We start from the raw sequence: 11,687 nt of genomic DNA on the forward strand, positions 1-11,687 counted from the left end.
AATCAGCATCTGCAGTGATTTTGGAGCCCAAAAAAATAAAGTCTGACACTGTTTCCACTGTTTCCCCATCTATTTCCAATGAAGTGATGGGACCAGATGGCATGATCTTTGTTTTCTGAATGTTGAGCTTCAAGCCAACCTTTTCACTCTCCTCTTTCACTTTCATCAAGAGGCTTTTTAGTTCCTCTTCACAGTAGTAGGTAAAATGGTCATCTGAATTAAATTTTCTCATTCCAGTTCATTTTAGTTCACTGATTCCTAAAATGTCAATGTTCACTCTTGCTATTTCCTGCTTGACCACTTCCAATTTACCTTGATTCATGGACCTAACATTCCAGAATCCTATGCAATATTGTTCTTTACGGCACTGGACTTTATTTTCACCACCAGGCACATCCACACCTGGGCATTGTTTCCACTTGACTCAGCCTCCTCATTCTTTCTGAAGCTATTTCTCTGCTCTTCTCCAGTAGCATTTTGGGCAACTACCAACCTGGGGAGCTCATTTTTCATTATCATATCTTTTTAACTTTTCGTATTGTTCTTGGAGTTTCAAGGCAAGAATGCTCAAGTGGTTTGCCATTCCCTTCTCCAGTGGATCACGTTTTGTCAGAACTCTCCACCACAACCTGTCCATCTTGGGTGGCCCTACATGCCATGGCTCATAGTTTCATTGAGTTAGACAAGGCCTGATCCATGTGATTAGTTTGGTTAGTCTTCTGTGGTTGTGATTTTCATTCTGTCTGCCTTCTGATGGATAAGGATAAGAGGCTTGTGGAAGCTTCCTGATGCGAGGGACTGGCTCTGGAGCAAACTGGGTCTTGGCTGTGATTGGCGGGGCCATGCTCTGTAAGTCTTTAATCCAATTTTTTGTTGATGGGTGGAGCTGTGTTCCCTCCCCGTAATTAGGCCTGAGGACTTATGACAGCATGACACAGCTCCCAAAATTGTTGTATTCAGTGCCTCTGACCCTCTGGCAGGCAACTGTTGACCCACATGTCCACTAGAGACTCCTGGACACTCTCAGCAAGTCTGGCTCAGTCTTTTGTGGAGTCCCTGGGTCCTGGTACACAGTTTTATTTGCTCTCCCCTGCTAAAGCTGAAACTGCAATACTTTGGCCACCTCATGCGACGAGTTGACTCACTGGAAAAGACTCTGATGCTGGGAAAGGTTGGGGGCGGGAGGAGAAGGGGACGACCGAGAATGAGATGGCTGGATGGCATCACCGACTCTGTGGACATGAGTTTGAGTGAACTCCGGGAGGTGGCGATGCACAGGGAGGCCTGGCGTGCTGTGATTCATGGGGTCGCGGAGAGTTGGACACGACTGAGTGACTGAACTGAACTGAACTGAACTGAGGGGGGAAGGGTATGAGGTTAGATGCTAAATGTGATCATTATGTACATCCTAGTATATCCCTTGAAAGGGAATCAGAGCTCTGCCTCAAGGCTGCACTGTTGTTTCTTGGTTGTTCCTCTCTTGTCTTTGAATCTTCTCTGTTCCCTGATAAACAACTGTTTGAACCTGCCTTAGTGATTCCCTAGTAGTTTCCCCAGTCAAGAATCTGCCTGCAATACAGGAGACCTGAGTTCAATCCCTGGGTCAGGAAGATCTCTTGGAGTCTAAAGGAATGGCAACCCAATCCAGTATTCTTGCCTGGAGAATTCCATGGACAGCAGAGTCTGGCGGGCTACAGTCCATGGGATTACAAAGAGTCAGACCTGACTGAACAGCTTTCACTTTGGAACTCAAGGAGGGTCATGGAGACTGAATGAAGCCTGTCTCCTACAAACAAGGAGTAGGGGGAGGGGGGACACAGAAGGCTTTTTGTGCCTAGGCCCACAGGTCTTGCTTGGTTTCAGATTGAGAGATGACTTACTGCTGTTAGTCCTGGTCCCAGGGCCCAAGAACCAGGAGCTATAATGTCTGAGGGCATGGTTAGCTGGATGTCCTGCCTTGAGAGAGAGAGACAGACAAGAGAATTCACCATTTCTCTGCCTTTTTGTTCTATTTGGGACCAATAGGTTGGATGGTGCCAGTTTACACTGGTGAGGGTGATTGAATTCAATCACCAGTCCATTTCCCCTCCCTGGAGGTCAGAGGATGGGGCTGACAGTTTTACCCTCTAATCATGCCTTCATCCTTCTGAGACCGGCACCCAGACACCAGTGATCTCATTAGCATAAAAAACACATTCTTATTCCCTGAGAGATTCTAAGAGTTTTATTTTTTGACTTTTTTTTCTTTTTTGCTGTGCTGTGCAGCATGTGGGATCCTTGTTCCTCGACTAGGGATGGAACCCACACCCCCTGCAGTGAAAGTACAGAGTCCCAGTCGCTGGACCACCAGGGAATTCCCTCCAAGAGTTTTACAATCTGTGTGCCAACAACCAGGGACAAAGACCAAATATTTATTTTTTATTATATCAAAGCATACAATCTAGAACAAAGCACTAATTCTTTCAATCCTCTGTAAACCATCTAATACACATTAAAACCCTATATTAAGTCCTTTCTTACAACCTTTTATGGAGGTCATCCATGGTTTCTTCAATAAATAAGAAATCTCACTTTTTTCACTACAGAGATGGATGGTCCTAGTGTTCGTTAATGCAGGAAGCAACAGCCTCCATCTTCAGGTTGTTTGCAAGGAGAGTGAGAAAGTGCATTTAACTTTTGCTTCTACTCACATACCCAGAACTGGTCTCCTTGTCTCCAGTTTTCCTTCAGTCCACTGCCTTATTTCCTCTGGCTTTAGTTTTGAAAAAGAGGAAAATAATTTTGCAACACACCTACTTCACTCTAGAAAGAGCTCAAAGTACTTAGCATGAAACTACTTTTAAAGATCTGTGAATAACTGAATGAAATTTGGATTCGTTTTTCTGTGTTTGAAAGGACCTCTGCTCAGCAAGCTTGCTGTGGATTCCTACAGACTTCGTTTTAAATACACTTTCAACAAAACTGGAGCCTCTGTGTTTGTCCTGTATTTCCATTAAAAGTTTCAGATATTCTTTCCTGATTAAAGTGGTTTTCTTTAAAAGAGTTCTTAAATGTGAAGAGAGGATGTAAAGAGGACAGATTTACCAATGTGGAAATAAGGTTGATAATAAAAATTACACTTGCTAACATTATCAAGATATGCTTAGGAAAACTCTTGCTTTGTCTGGGGCGCCCCCCTGTGACCACCTGGAGTTGTTCTGAGCAGTTAATGTTATACTCAGATTGAACAAGTCCTGCCATCTAGTCGTTAAATTGCATAATGCAACTTGCTTATTTAAAAATTGAACTAAAGGCAAGGAAAGCTTTAAACTTAGGGGAAATATTATGTCTTTAGAAGGAAAATAAGGGAAGGATTTTGACTTGACCTTGAAGCTGAGGTTCCCTTTAATCCTAGCTACATATGACCATGTGTGCGGGTATTTGTGGTGGCGCTAGTGGTAAAGAGGACTTCCCTGTTGGCTCGGACGGTAAAGCATCTGCCTACAATGCGGGAGACCTAGGTTCGATCCCTGGGTCAGGAAGATCCTCTGGAGTAGAAAATGGCACCCCACTCCAGTATTCTTGCCTGGAAAATCTCATGGACGGAGGAGCCTGGTAGTCTACAGTCCACAGGGTCACAAAGAGTCGGATATGACTGAGCAACTTCACTTTCACTTTCTTTAGTGGTAAAGAACATGCCTGTCAATGCAGGAGAAGTAAGAGACGTGGGTTCGATCCCTGGGTTCGAAAATCCCTTGGAGGAGGAAATGGCTCCCCACTCCAGCATTCTTGCCTGGAGAATCCCATGGTCAGAGGAGCCTGGTGGGCTACAGTCCATGGGGTCACAAAGAGTCTGACACCACTGAAGCAACTTAGCACACGGGTATTTATCTTGAAATCATGATGGGATATATTTCGGGCAGGAAAATTCTGAGAGCAGAATAAGTAATTATGTAGATTTCAGGAAAAATATTTGCCAGCCTAGGTCTCTCCTACCCCCTACAAGGGTGCAGAAAGCATGAAGAGGCCACAATTTCTATCCCAGTGATTTCAGGGAGATAGCAGTGAGCAGCAGCTTAGAGTGAGACCTTAGTTCCTTGAGCAGATATTGAACCCTGGTCACAGTGGTGACAGCACTGAATCCTAACTGAGGCAGAAGATAGATGGGCCCCAGGCTGAACAGTTTCTCCCCTATTGACAGAAACTTCATAAAAGTTGGATGATGGGGGAGGCTGGGCCCTGCCCAGATAAGAGATAAAAGACCACATATTCCTCATTCTTGAAGAAGACCTTCCTGACTACATAAGCACAGAAAGGCTTTTTGGAGGTCAAAAGGGAGGGGGCACTGTCACCTCATAGTCAGTGATGTTAACCTCCCCATGGGCCTCTTCACTAGAATTCTTCTTGGCTAAGAGATACACGTGCACACATGGGAAGATTCTGAGATAAACCAAATACAGACTCAGAACCAGAGAAATGAAAATGATTGACCAAAGGAAACCTAGAAGAAATGCTCCATAAAAGTGATTTAAACCACCACAAGGGCACGTCTCTCTCTCACTCTGAGACTGCCTGTGTGTCTATCCACATGTACTCTTTTTCCTCTTAATGAACTACTTCTTTCACTACTTTCCATCTCTATGGAAATTCATTTCTACACAGGTGAGGGGCCAAGACCTTGCCATTGGCTAGGATTTGGTGTTCTTACTGCTGCGGCCTGACCTCAATCTCTGGTTGGGAACAGAAACCCTGCTACAAGCTGCTGCAGGGTGAGGCTCCTGAGATCATAGCCACTAGAACATGAGGGCCAGAGAGTAGAGCCTGAAATCCAGTCCTTTTCTGCCTTGAAAAAAAAATTGACAAAAAGACAGAAGGTAGAGAGGAAAAGGCGTTTATTAAGAAAACAGAATACATGCTGACAGACACACAGGTGAGTTCAGAGAAGTCGTGACTTTGGGACATTTAAATCATTTGTAAGGGAGCCATCTTCTGGGTCTCCATTTTCCTCTGGCCAATCATTTTGTTGGACCCAATAGCTGATTTGTCTCAGGGCCCTCCCTATGTGCACACACATCCTTTAGCCAAGATGAATTTCAGCCTAGGGACCTTTGGGTAGTTAGCAAGACTTATCATTGTCTAGTGTCCCCTTCCTTCGTCACCTCCAAGGATCCTTTCTCTGCATGTGCAGTTGAGGTCTCCCTGACTCCAAGGATCAGAAATATGTGACCTCTTGATCTTTTATCCAAGCAGGGCTTAATACCTCTCTGCCCCTGCCATTACTGTTATCTTACAATGTCTACAGGAGACAAAGTCTAGCTGTTTACCTGGTTCCTATTATTATTCCTGTCTCAAAGTATAAACAGGAGGCTGGTTGGAAATGTCTAACCTGGAGCCCATCCATCTCTTATCTTACCAGAAGGCCAGAGAGAATTGTGGAGTTCCAGGGAATTCAGGGACTAGGGGAGTGAGCTTGATGAACTGAGTATTGAACTTGTAAATCAAAATCCATCCACAGGTAGGAGCAGAAACCCTGAAGGGAAGTAATGTTCAAGAACCCGAGCTGAGGCAAAACTGGAGAGAACAGGAGCAAGCCAGAAACCAGGTCAGGATGGTCCTGAAAATTTGCCACCTCCAAATGTCTCTTTGGCCTGCAGATTATTTTGAGCTGAAAACAATCAAGACCCCAAAGACTCAGGAAGTTTTGACTTTCCTCTAAAGAATGTAGATAGAGGATCTGTTCCAGGGAGGGGTATGACCATCAGTTCAGTTCAGTTCAGTCGCTCAGTCGTGTCCGACTCTCCGCGACCCCATGAATCACAGCACGCCAGGCCTCCCTGTCCATCACCAACTCCCGGAGTACACTCAAACTCATGTCCACAGAGTCGGTGATGCCATCCAGCCATCTCATTCTCCGTCGTCCCCTTCTCCTCCCGCCCCCAACCTTTCCCAGCATCAGAGTCTTTTCCAGTGAGTCAACTCGTCTCATGAGGTGGCCAAAGTATTGGAGTTTCAGCTTTAGCATCAGTCCCTCCAATGAATATCCAGGATTGATCTCCTTTAGAATGGACTGGTTGGATCTCCTTGCAGTATAAGGGACTCTCAAGAGTCTTCTCCAACACCACAGTTCAAAAGCATCGATTCTTCGGCGATCAGCTTTCTTCACAGTCCAACTCTCACATCCATACATGACCACGGGAAAAACCATTGCCTTGACTAGACGGACCTTGGTCGGCAAAGTAATGTCTCTGCTTTTTAATATACTATCAAGGTTGGTCATAACTTTCCTTCCAAGGAGCAAGCGTCTTTTAATTTCATGGCTGCAATCAGCATCTGCAGTGATTTTGGAGCCCAAAAAAACAAAGTCTGACACTGTTTCCACTGTTTTTCCATCTATTTCCCATGAAGTGATGGGACCAGATGCCATGATCTTTGTTTTCTGAATGTTGAGCTTCAAGCCAACCTTTTCACTCTCCTCTTTCACTTTCATCAAGAGGCTTTTGAGTTCCTCTTCACTTTCTGCCATAAGGGTAGTGTCATCTGCATATCTGAGGTTATTGATATTTCTCCCAGCAATCTTGATTCCAGCTTGTGCTTCTTCCAGCCCAGCGTTCCTCATGATGTACTCTGCATATAAGTTAAATAAGCAAGGTGACAATATACAACCTTGACGCACTCCTTTTCCTATTTGGAACCAGTCTGTTGTTCCATGACCGGTTCTAACTGTTGCTTCCTGACCTGCATGCAGGTTTCTCAAGAGGCAGGTCAGGTGGTCTGGGATTCCCATCTCTTTCAGAATGTTCCACAGTTTATTGTGATCCACACAGTCAAAGGCTTTGGCATAGTCAATGAAGCAGAAATAGATGTTTTTCTGAAACTCTCTTGCTTTCTCCATGATCCAGCGGATGTTGGCAATTTGATCTCTGGTGCCTCTGCCTTTTCTAAAACCTGCTTGAACATCTGGGAGTTCACGGTTTACATACTGCTGAAGCCTGGCTTGGAGAATTTTGAGCATGACTTTACTAGCGTGTGAGATGAGTGCAATTGTGCGGTAGTTTGAGCATTCTTTGGCATTGCCTTTCTTTGGGATTGGAATGAAGACTGACCTCTTCCAGTCCTGTGGCCACTGCTGAGTTTTCCAAATCTGCTGGCATATTGAGTGCAGCACTTTCACAGCATCATCTTTCAAGACTTGAAATAGCTCAAATGGAATTCCATCACCACCACTAGCTTTGTTCGTAGTGATGCTTTCTAAGGCCCACTTGACTTCACATTCCAAGATGTCTGGCTCTAGGTCAGTGATCACATTATCGTGACTATCTTGGTCGTGAAGATCTTTTTTGTACAGTTCTTCTGTGTATTCCTGCCACCTCTTCTTAATATCTTCTGCTTCTGTTAGGTCCATACCATTTCTGTCCTTTATCGAGCCCATCTTTGCATGAAAAGTTCCCTTGGAATCTCTAATTTTCTTGAAGAGGTCTCTTGTTTTTCCTATTCTGTTGTTTTCCTCTATTTCTTTGCATTGATCACTGAGGAAGGCTTTCTTATCTCTCCTTGCTATTCTTTGGAACTCTGCATTCAGATGCTTATATCTTCCCTTTTCTCCTTTGCTTTTCGCCTCTCTTCTTTTTACAGCTATTTGTAAGGCCTCCTCAGACAGCCATTTCGCTCTTTTGCATTTCTTTTCCATGGGGATGGTCTTGGTCCCTGTCTCCTGTACAATGTCACGAACCTCCGTCCAGAGTTCATCAGGCACTCTATCAATCAGATCTAGTCCCTTAAATCTATTTCTCACTTCCACTGCATAATCATAAGGGATTTGATTGAGGTCATATCTGAATGGTCTAGTGGTTTTCCCTACTTTCTTCAATTTAAGTCTGAACTTCGCAATAAGGAGTTCATGATCTGAGCCACAGTCAGCTCCTGGTCTTGTTTTCGCTAACTGTATACAGCTTCTCCATCTTTGGCTGCAAAGAATATAATCAATCTGATTTCTGTGTTGACCATCTGGTGATGTCCATGTGTAGAGTCTTCTCTTGTGTTGTTGGAAGAGGGTGTTTGCTATGACCAGTGCATTCTCTTGACAAAACTCTATTAGCCTTTGCCCTGCTTCATTCCGTGCTCCAAGGCCAAATTTGCCAGTTACTCCAGGTGTTTCTTGACTTCCTACTTTTGCATTCCAGTCCCCTATAATGAAAAGGACATCTTTTTTGGGTGTTAGTTCTAAAAGGTCTTGTAGGTCTTCATAGAACCGATTAACTTCGGCTTCTTCAGCATTACTGGTTGGGGCATAGGCCTGGATTACTGTAATATTGAATGGTTTGCCTTGGAAACGAACAGAAATCATCCTGTCATTTTTAAGATTGCATCCAAGTACTGCATTTCGGACTCTTTTGTTTACCATGATGGCTACTCCATTTCTTCTAAGGGATTCCTGCCCACAGTAGTAGATATAATGGTCATCCGAGTTAAATTCACCCATTCCAGTCCATTTTAGTTCACTGATTCCTAGAATGTCGACATTCACTCTTGCCATCTCCTGTTTGACCACTTCCAATTTGCCTTGATTCATGGACCTAACATTCCAGGTTCCTATGCAATATTGCTCTTTACAGCACCGGACCTTGTTTCTATCATTGGTTACATCCACAACTGGGTATTGGTTTTGCTTTTGCTCCATCCCTTTATTCCTTCTATAGTTACTTCTCCACTGAGCTCCAGTAGCATACTGGGCACCTACCGACCTGGGGAATTCCTCATTCAGTATCCTATCATTTTGCCCTTTGTTACTGTTCACGGGGTTCTCAAGGCAAGTATACTGAAGTGGTTTGCCATTCCCTTCTCCAGGGGACCACATTCGGCTGTGGTCCATGTGATTAGATCAGCTAGTTTCCTGTGATTATGATTTCAGTTTGTCTGCCCTCTGGTGCCCCCTAGCAATACCTACCGTCTTATTTCGGTTTCTCTTACCTTGGTCGTGGAAAATCTCTTCACAGCCGCTTCAGCAAAGTGCAGCTGCTGTACCTTACCTTGGACGAGGGGTATCTCCTCAAGGCCCCCCCTCCTGACCTTGAACGCGGAGTAGCTCCTCTCGGCCCTCCTGCGCCCGCGCAGCCACCGCCTGTTGGACGTGGGGTAGCTCCTCTCGGCCGCCGGCCCTGGCCTCAGGCGGGGTATGACCATAGAAAATTATAAAATGAAGTAGACAGGGAGGAACCTAGCAAAGTCTGTTTGGTAAAATTCCTCTCAGTGTCTAGTTGTCTCTGCCTGACCCAGCATACATTTGTTTACCAAACATTTACTTTTCGTGTGAATTGCTCCATGTGAATTGCCATCCTCCCTTTGAAGTCCCAAACCTCTACACCCAAAATTCTCTTTTGTTTTTAGCTGAAGATGGTATTAAATGTAAGGGTTTCCGCAATTTTAGTGAAGCTTTCAGTTTTTCTGGGTCTTTCCCATGAATACATTATGAAACTTTGTTTGATTTTCTCCTATTAATCTGTCTCCAGGAGTTGGTGATGGACAGGGAGGCCTGGCGTGCTGTGATTCATGGAGTCGCAAAGAGTCAGACACGATTGAGCAACTGAACTGAACTGAATCTGTCTCATGCCAATTTAATTCTTAAAATAGCCAGAAGAGCCTAGAAACAGAAGAAATGAAATCAAAAAGTCCATTTATAGCATGGAGAGAGCAATTAATTTGAAGCACGAGTACCCCATATGTGTGAATTTATCATGTGAAAACCTGGTTCACAATGGCAAAAGCAGTTAGCCTCTTTGGACCTTGGTTTCCTGGCATACTTGCTTATAGCACCTTTCACACCGTCCACTGCTGTCCCTTTTATTAAGGAACTCTTTCTTCTGATGCAGGTCAACCCCTTGTTCACTGTTGTATCTCTCTGTTTGTTTCTGCTATCAATGGGCCACATTCCTTGCCCCCTCTCTTTTTTGACACGTACACTGACCACCATGTACAGGCCAATGGCTACATGAAGTTCCAGAGGAATACTTTTTGCTGTTTTGGCATTCCTATATTTGAGCATTTCCTTATCACCAAGCCTATACCTTTGGGAGGCTCTCCAAACAAAGGCAGCTGTCTTTTGTTGGTACAACATTTGATCTTGAATATGGTCTTTCCATTGTCTATTTAGAACCTTATTGACCATACTCTGGCTCCATATCCAAATATTTACTTGAGGTCTGGTTTCATTTTATGGGTTGCTACTTTAGAAAAATCAATGTGGCTCTTTGGTTAATTGTATCCTCTAGAGGTTGACTCTCAGGTTGCTGTGTTAGTGTGATGGCTCAGAGACAAATGATATCTAATCCTCATGTAGCACCTAGCCCTGGGCTTGAATAAGTATGTATGCTAAGTGAAATAAGCTGGACAAAAAGTTCAGTTTAGTTTAGTCGCTCAGTCGTGTCTGACTCTTTGTGACCCCATGCACTGCAGCATGCCAGGCATCCCTGTCCATTACCAATTCCCAGAGCTTTCTCAGACTTATGTCCATTGAGTCGGTGATACCATCCAACCATCTCATCTGCTATCGTCCCCTTCTCCCCCTGCCTTCAATCTTTCCCTGCATCAGGGTTAGTCAGTTCTTCGCATCATGTGGCCAAAGTATTGGAGCTTCAGCTTCATCATCAGCCCTTCCAATGAATATTCAAGACTGATTTCCTTTAGGATTGACTGGTTTGATCTCCTTGCAGTACAAGGGACTCTCAAGAGTCTTCTCCAATACCACAGTTCAAAAGCATTAATTCTTCAGGGCTCAGCTTTCTTTATAGTCCAATTCTCACATCCATACATGACTACTGGAAAAACCATAGCTTTGACTAGATGGACCTTTGTCAGCAAAGTAATGTCTCTGCTTTTTAATATGCTGTCTAGGTTGGTCATAACTTTTCTTCCAAGGAGCAAGTGTCTTTTAATTTCATAGCTGCAGTCACCATCTGCAGTGATATTGGAGCCCCCAAAATAAAGTATCTCACTGCTTCCATTGTTTCCCCATCTGTTTGCTGTGAAGCGATGGGACCAGATGCCATGTTCTTAGTTTTCTGAATGTTGAGTTTTAAGCCAGCTTTTTCACTCTTCTCTTTTACTTTCATCAAGAGGCTCTTTAGTTCTTCTTCACTTTCTGCCATAAGGGTGGGGTCATCTGCATATCTGAGGTTACTGATATTTCTCCCAGCAATCTTGATTCCAGGTTGTGCTTCATCCATCTGGCATTTTGCATGAGGTACTCTGCATATAAGTTAAATAAGCAGGGTGACAATATACAAAGGTTACAAATATTTTTAAATATTATATGATTCCACTTATATGAGGTACTTGTTGCTATTGTTCAGTCACCCATTTATGTCCAACTCTTTCTGACCCCATGGACTGCAGCATGCCAGGCCTCCTTGTCCCTCAAAATCTCCCGGAGTTTGCCCAAGTTCATATCCATTGCATCAGTGATGTCATCCAGCCATCTCATCCTCTGACGCCCTTTTCACCTTCTGCCCTCAATCTTTCCAAGCAACAGGGCTTTACCAATGAGTCAACTGTTCACATCAGATGACCAAAATACTGGAGTTTCAGCTTCAGCATCAGTCCTTCCAATGACTATTCAGGACTAATATCCTTTAGGATGGACTGGTTTGATCTCCTTGCTGTCCAAGGGACTTTTAGGAGTCTTTTCCAGCACCACAGTTCAAGGCATCAATTCT

Source organism: Moschus berezovskii, chromosome X (genome assembly GCF_049115385.1).
Source record: "Moschus berezovskii isolate FMDL1 chromosome X, NW_MosBer_1.0, whole genome shotgun sequence".
Taxonomy (NCBI): domain Eukaryota; kingdom Metazoa; phylum Chordata; class Mammalia; order Artiodactyla; family Moschidae; genus Moschus; species Moschus berezovskii.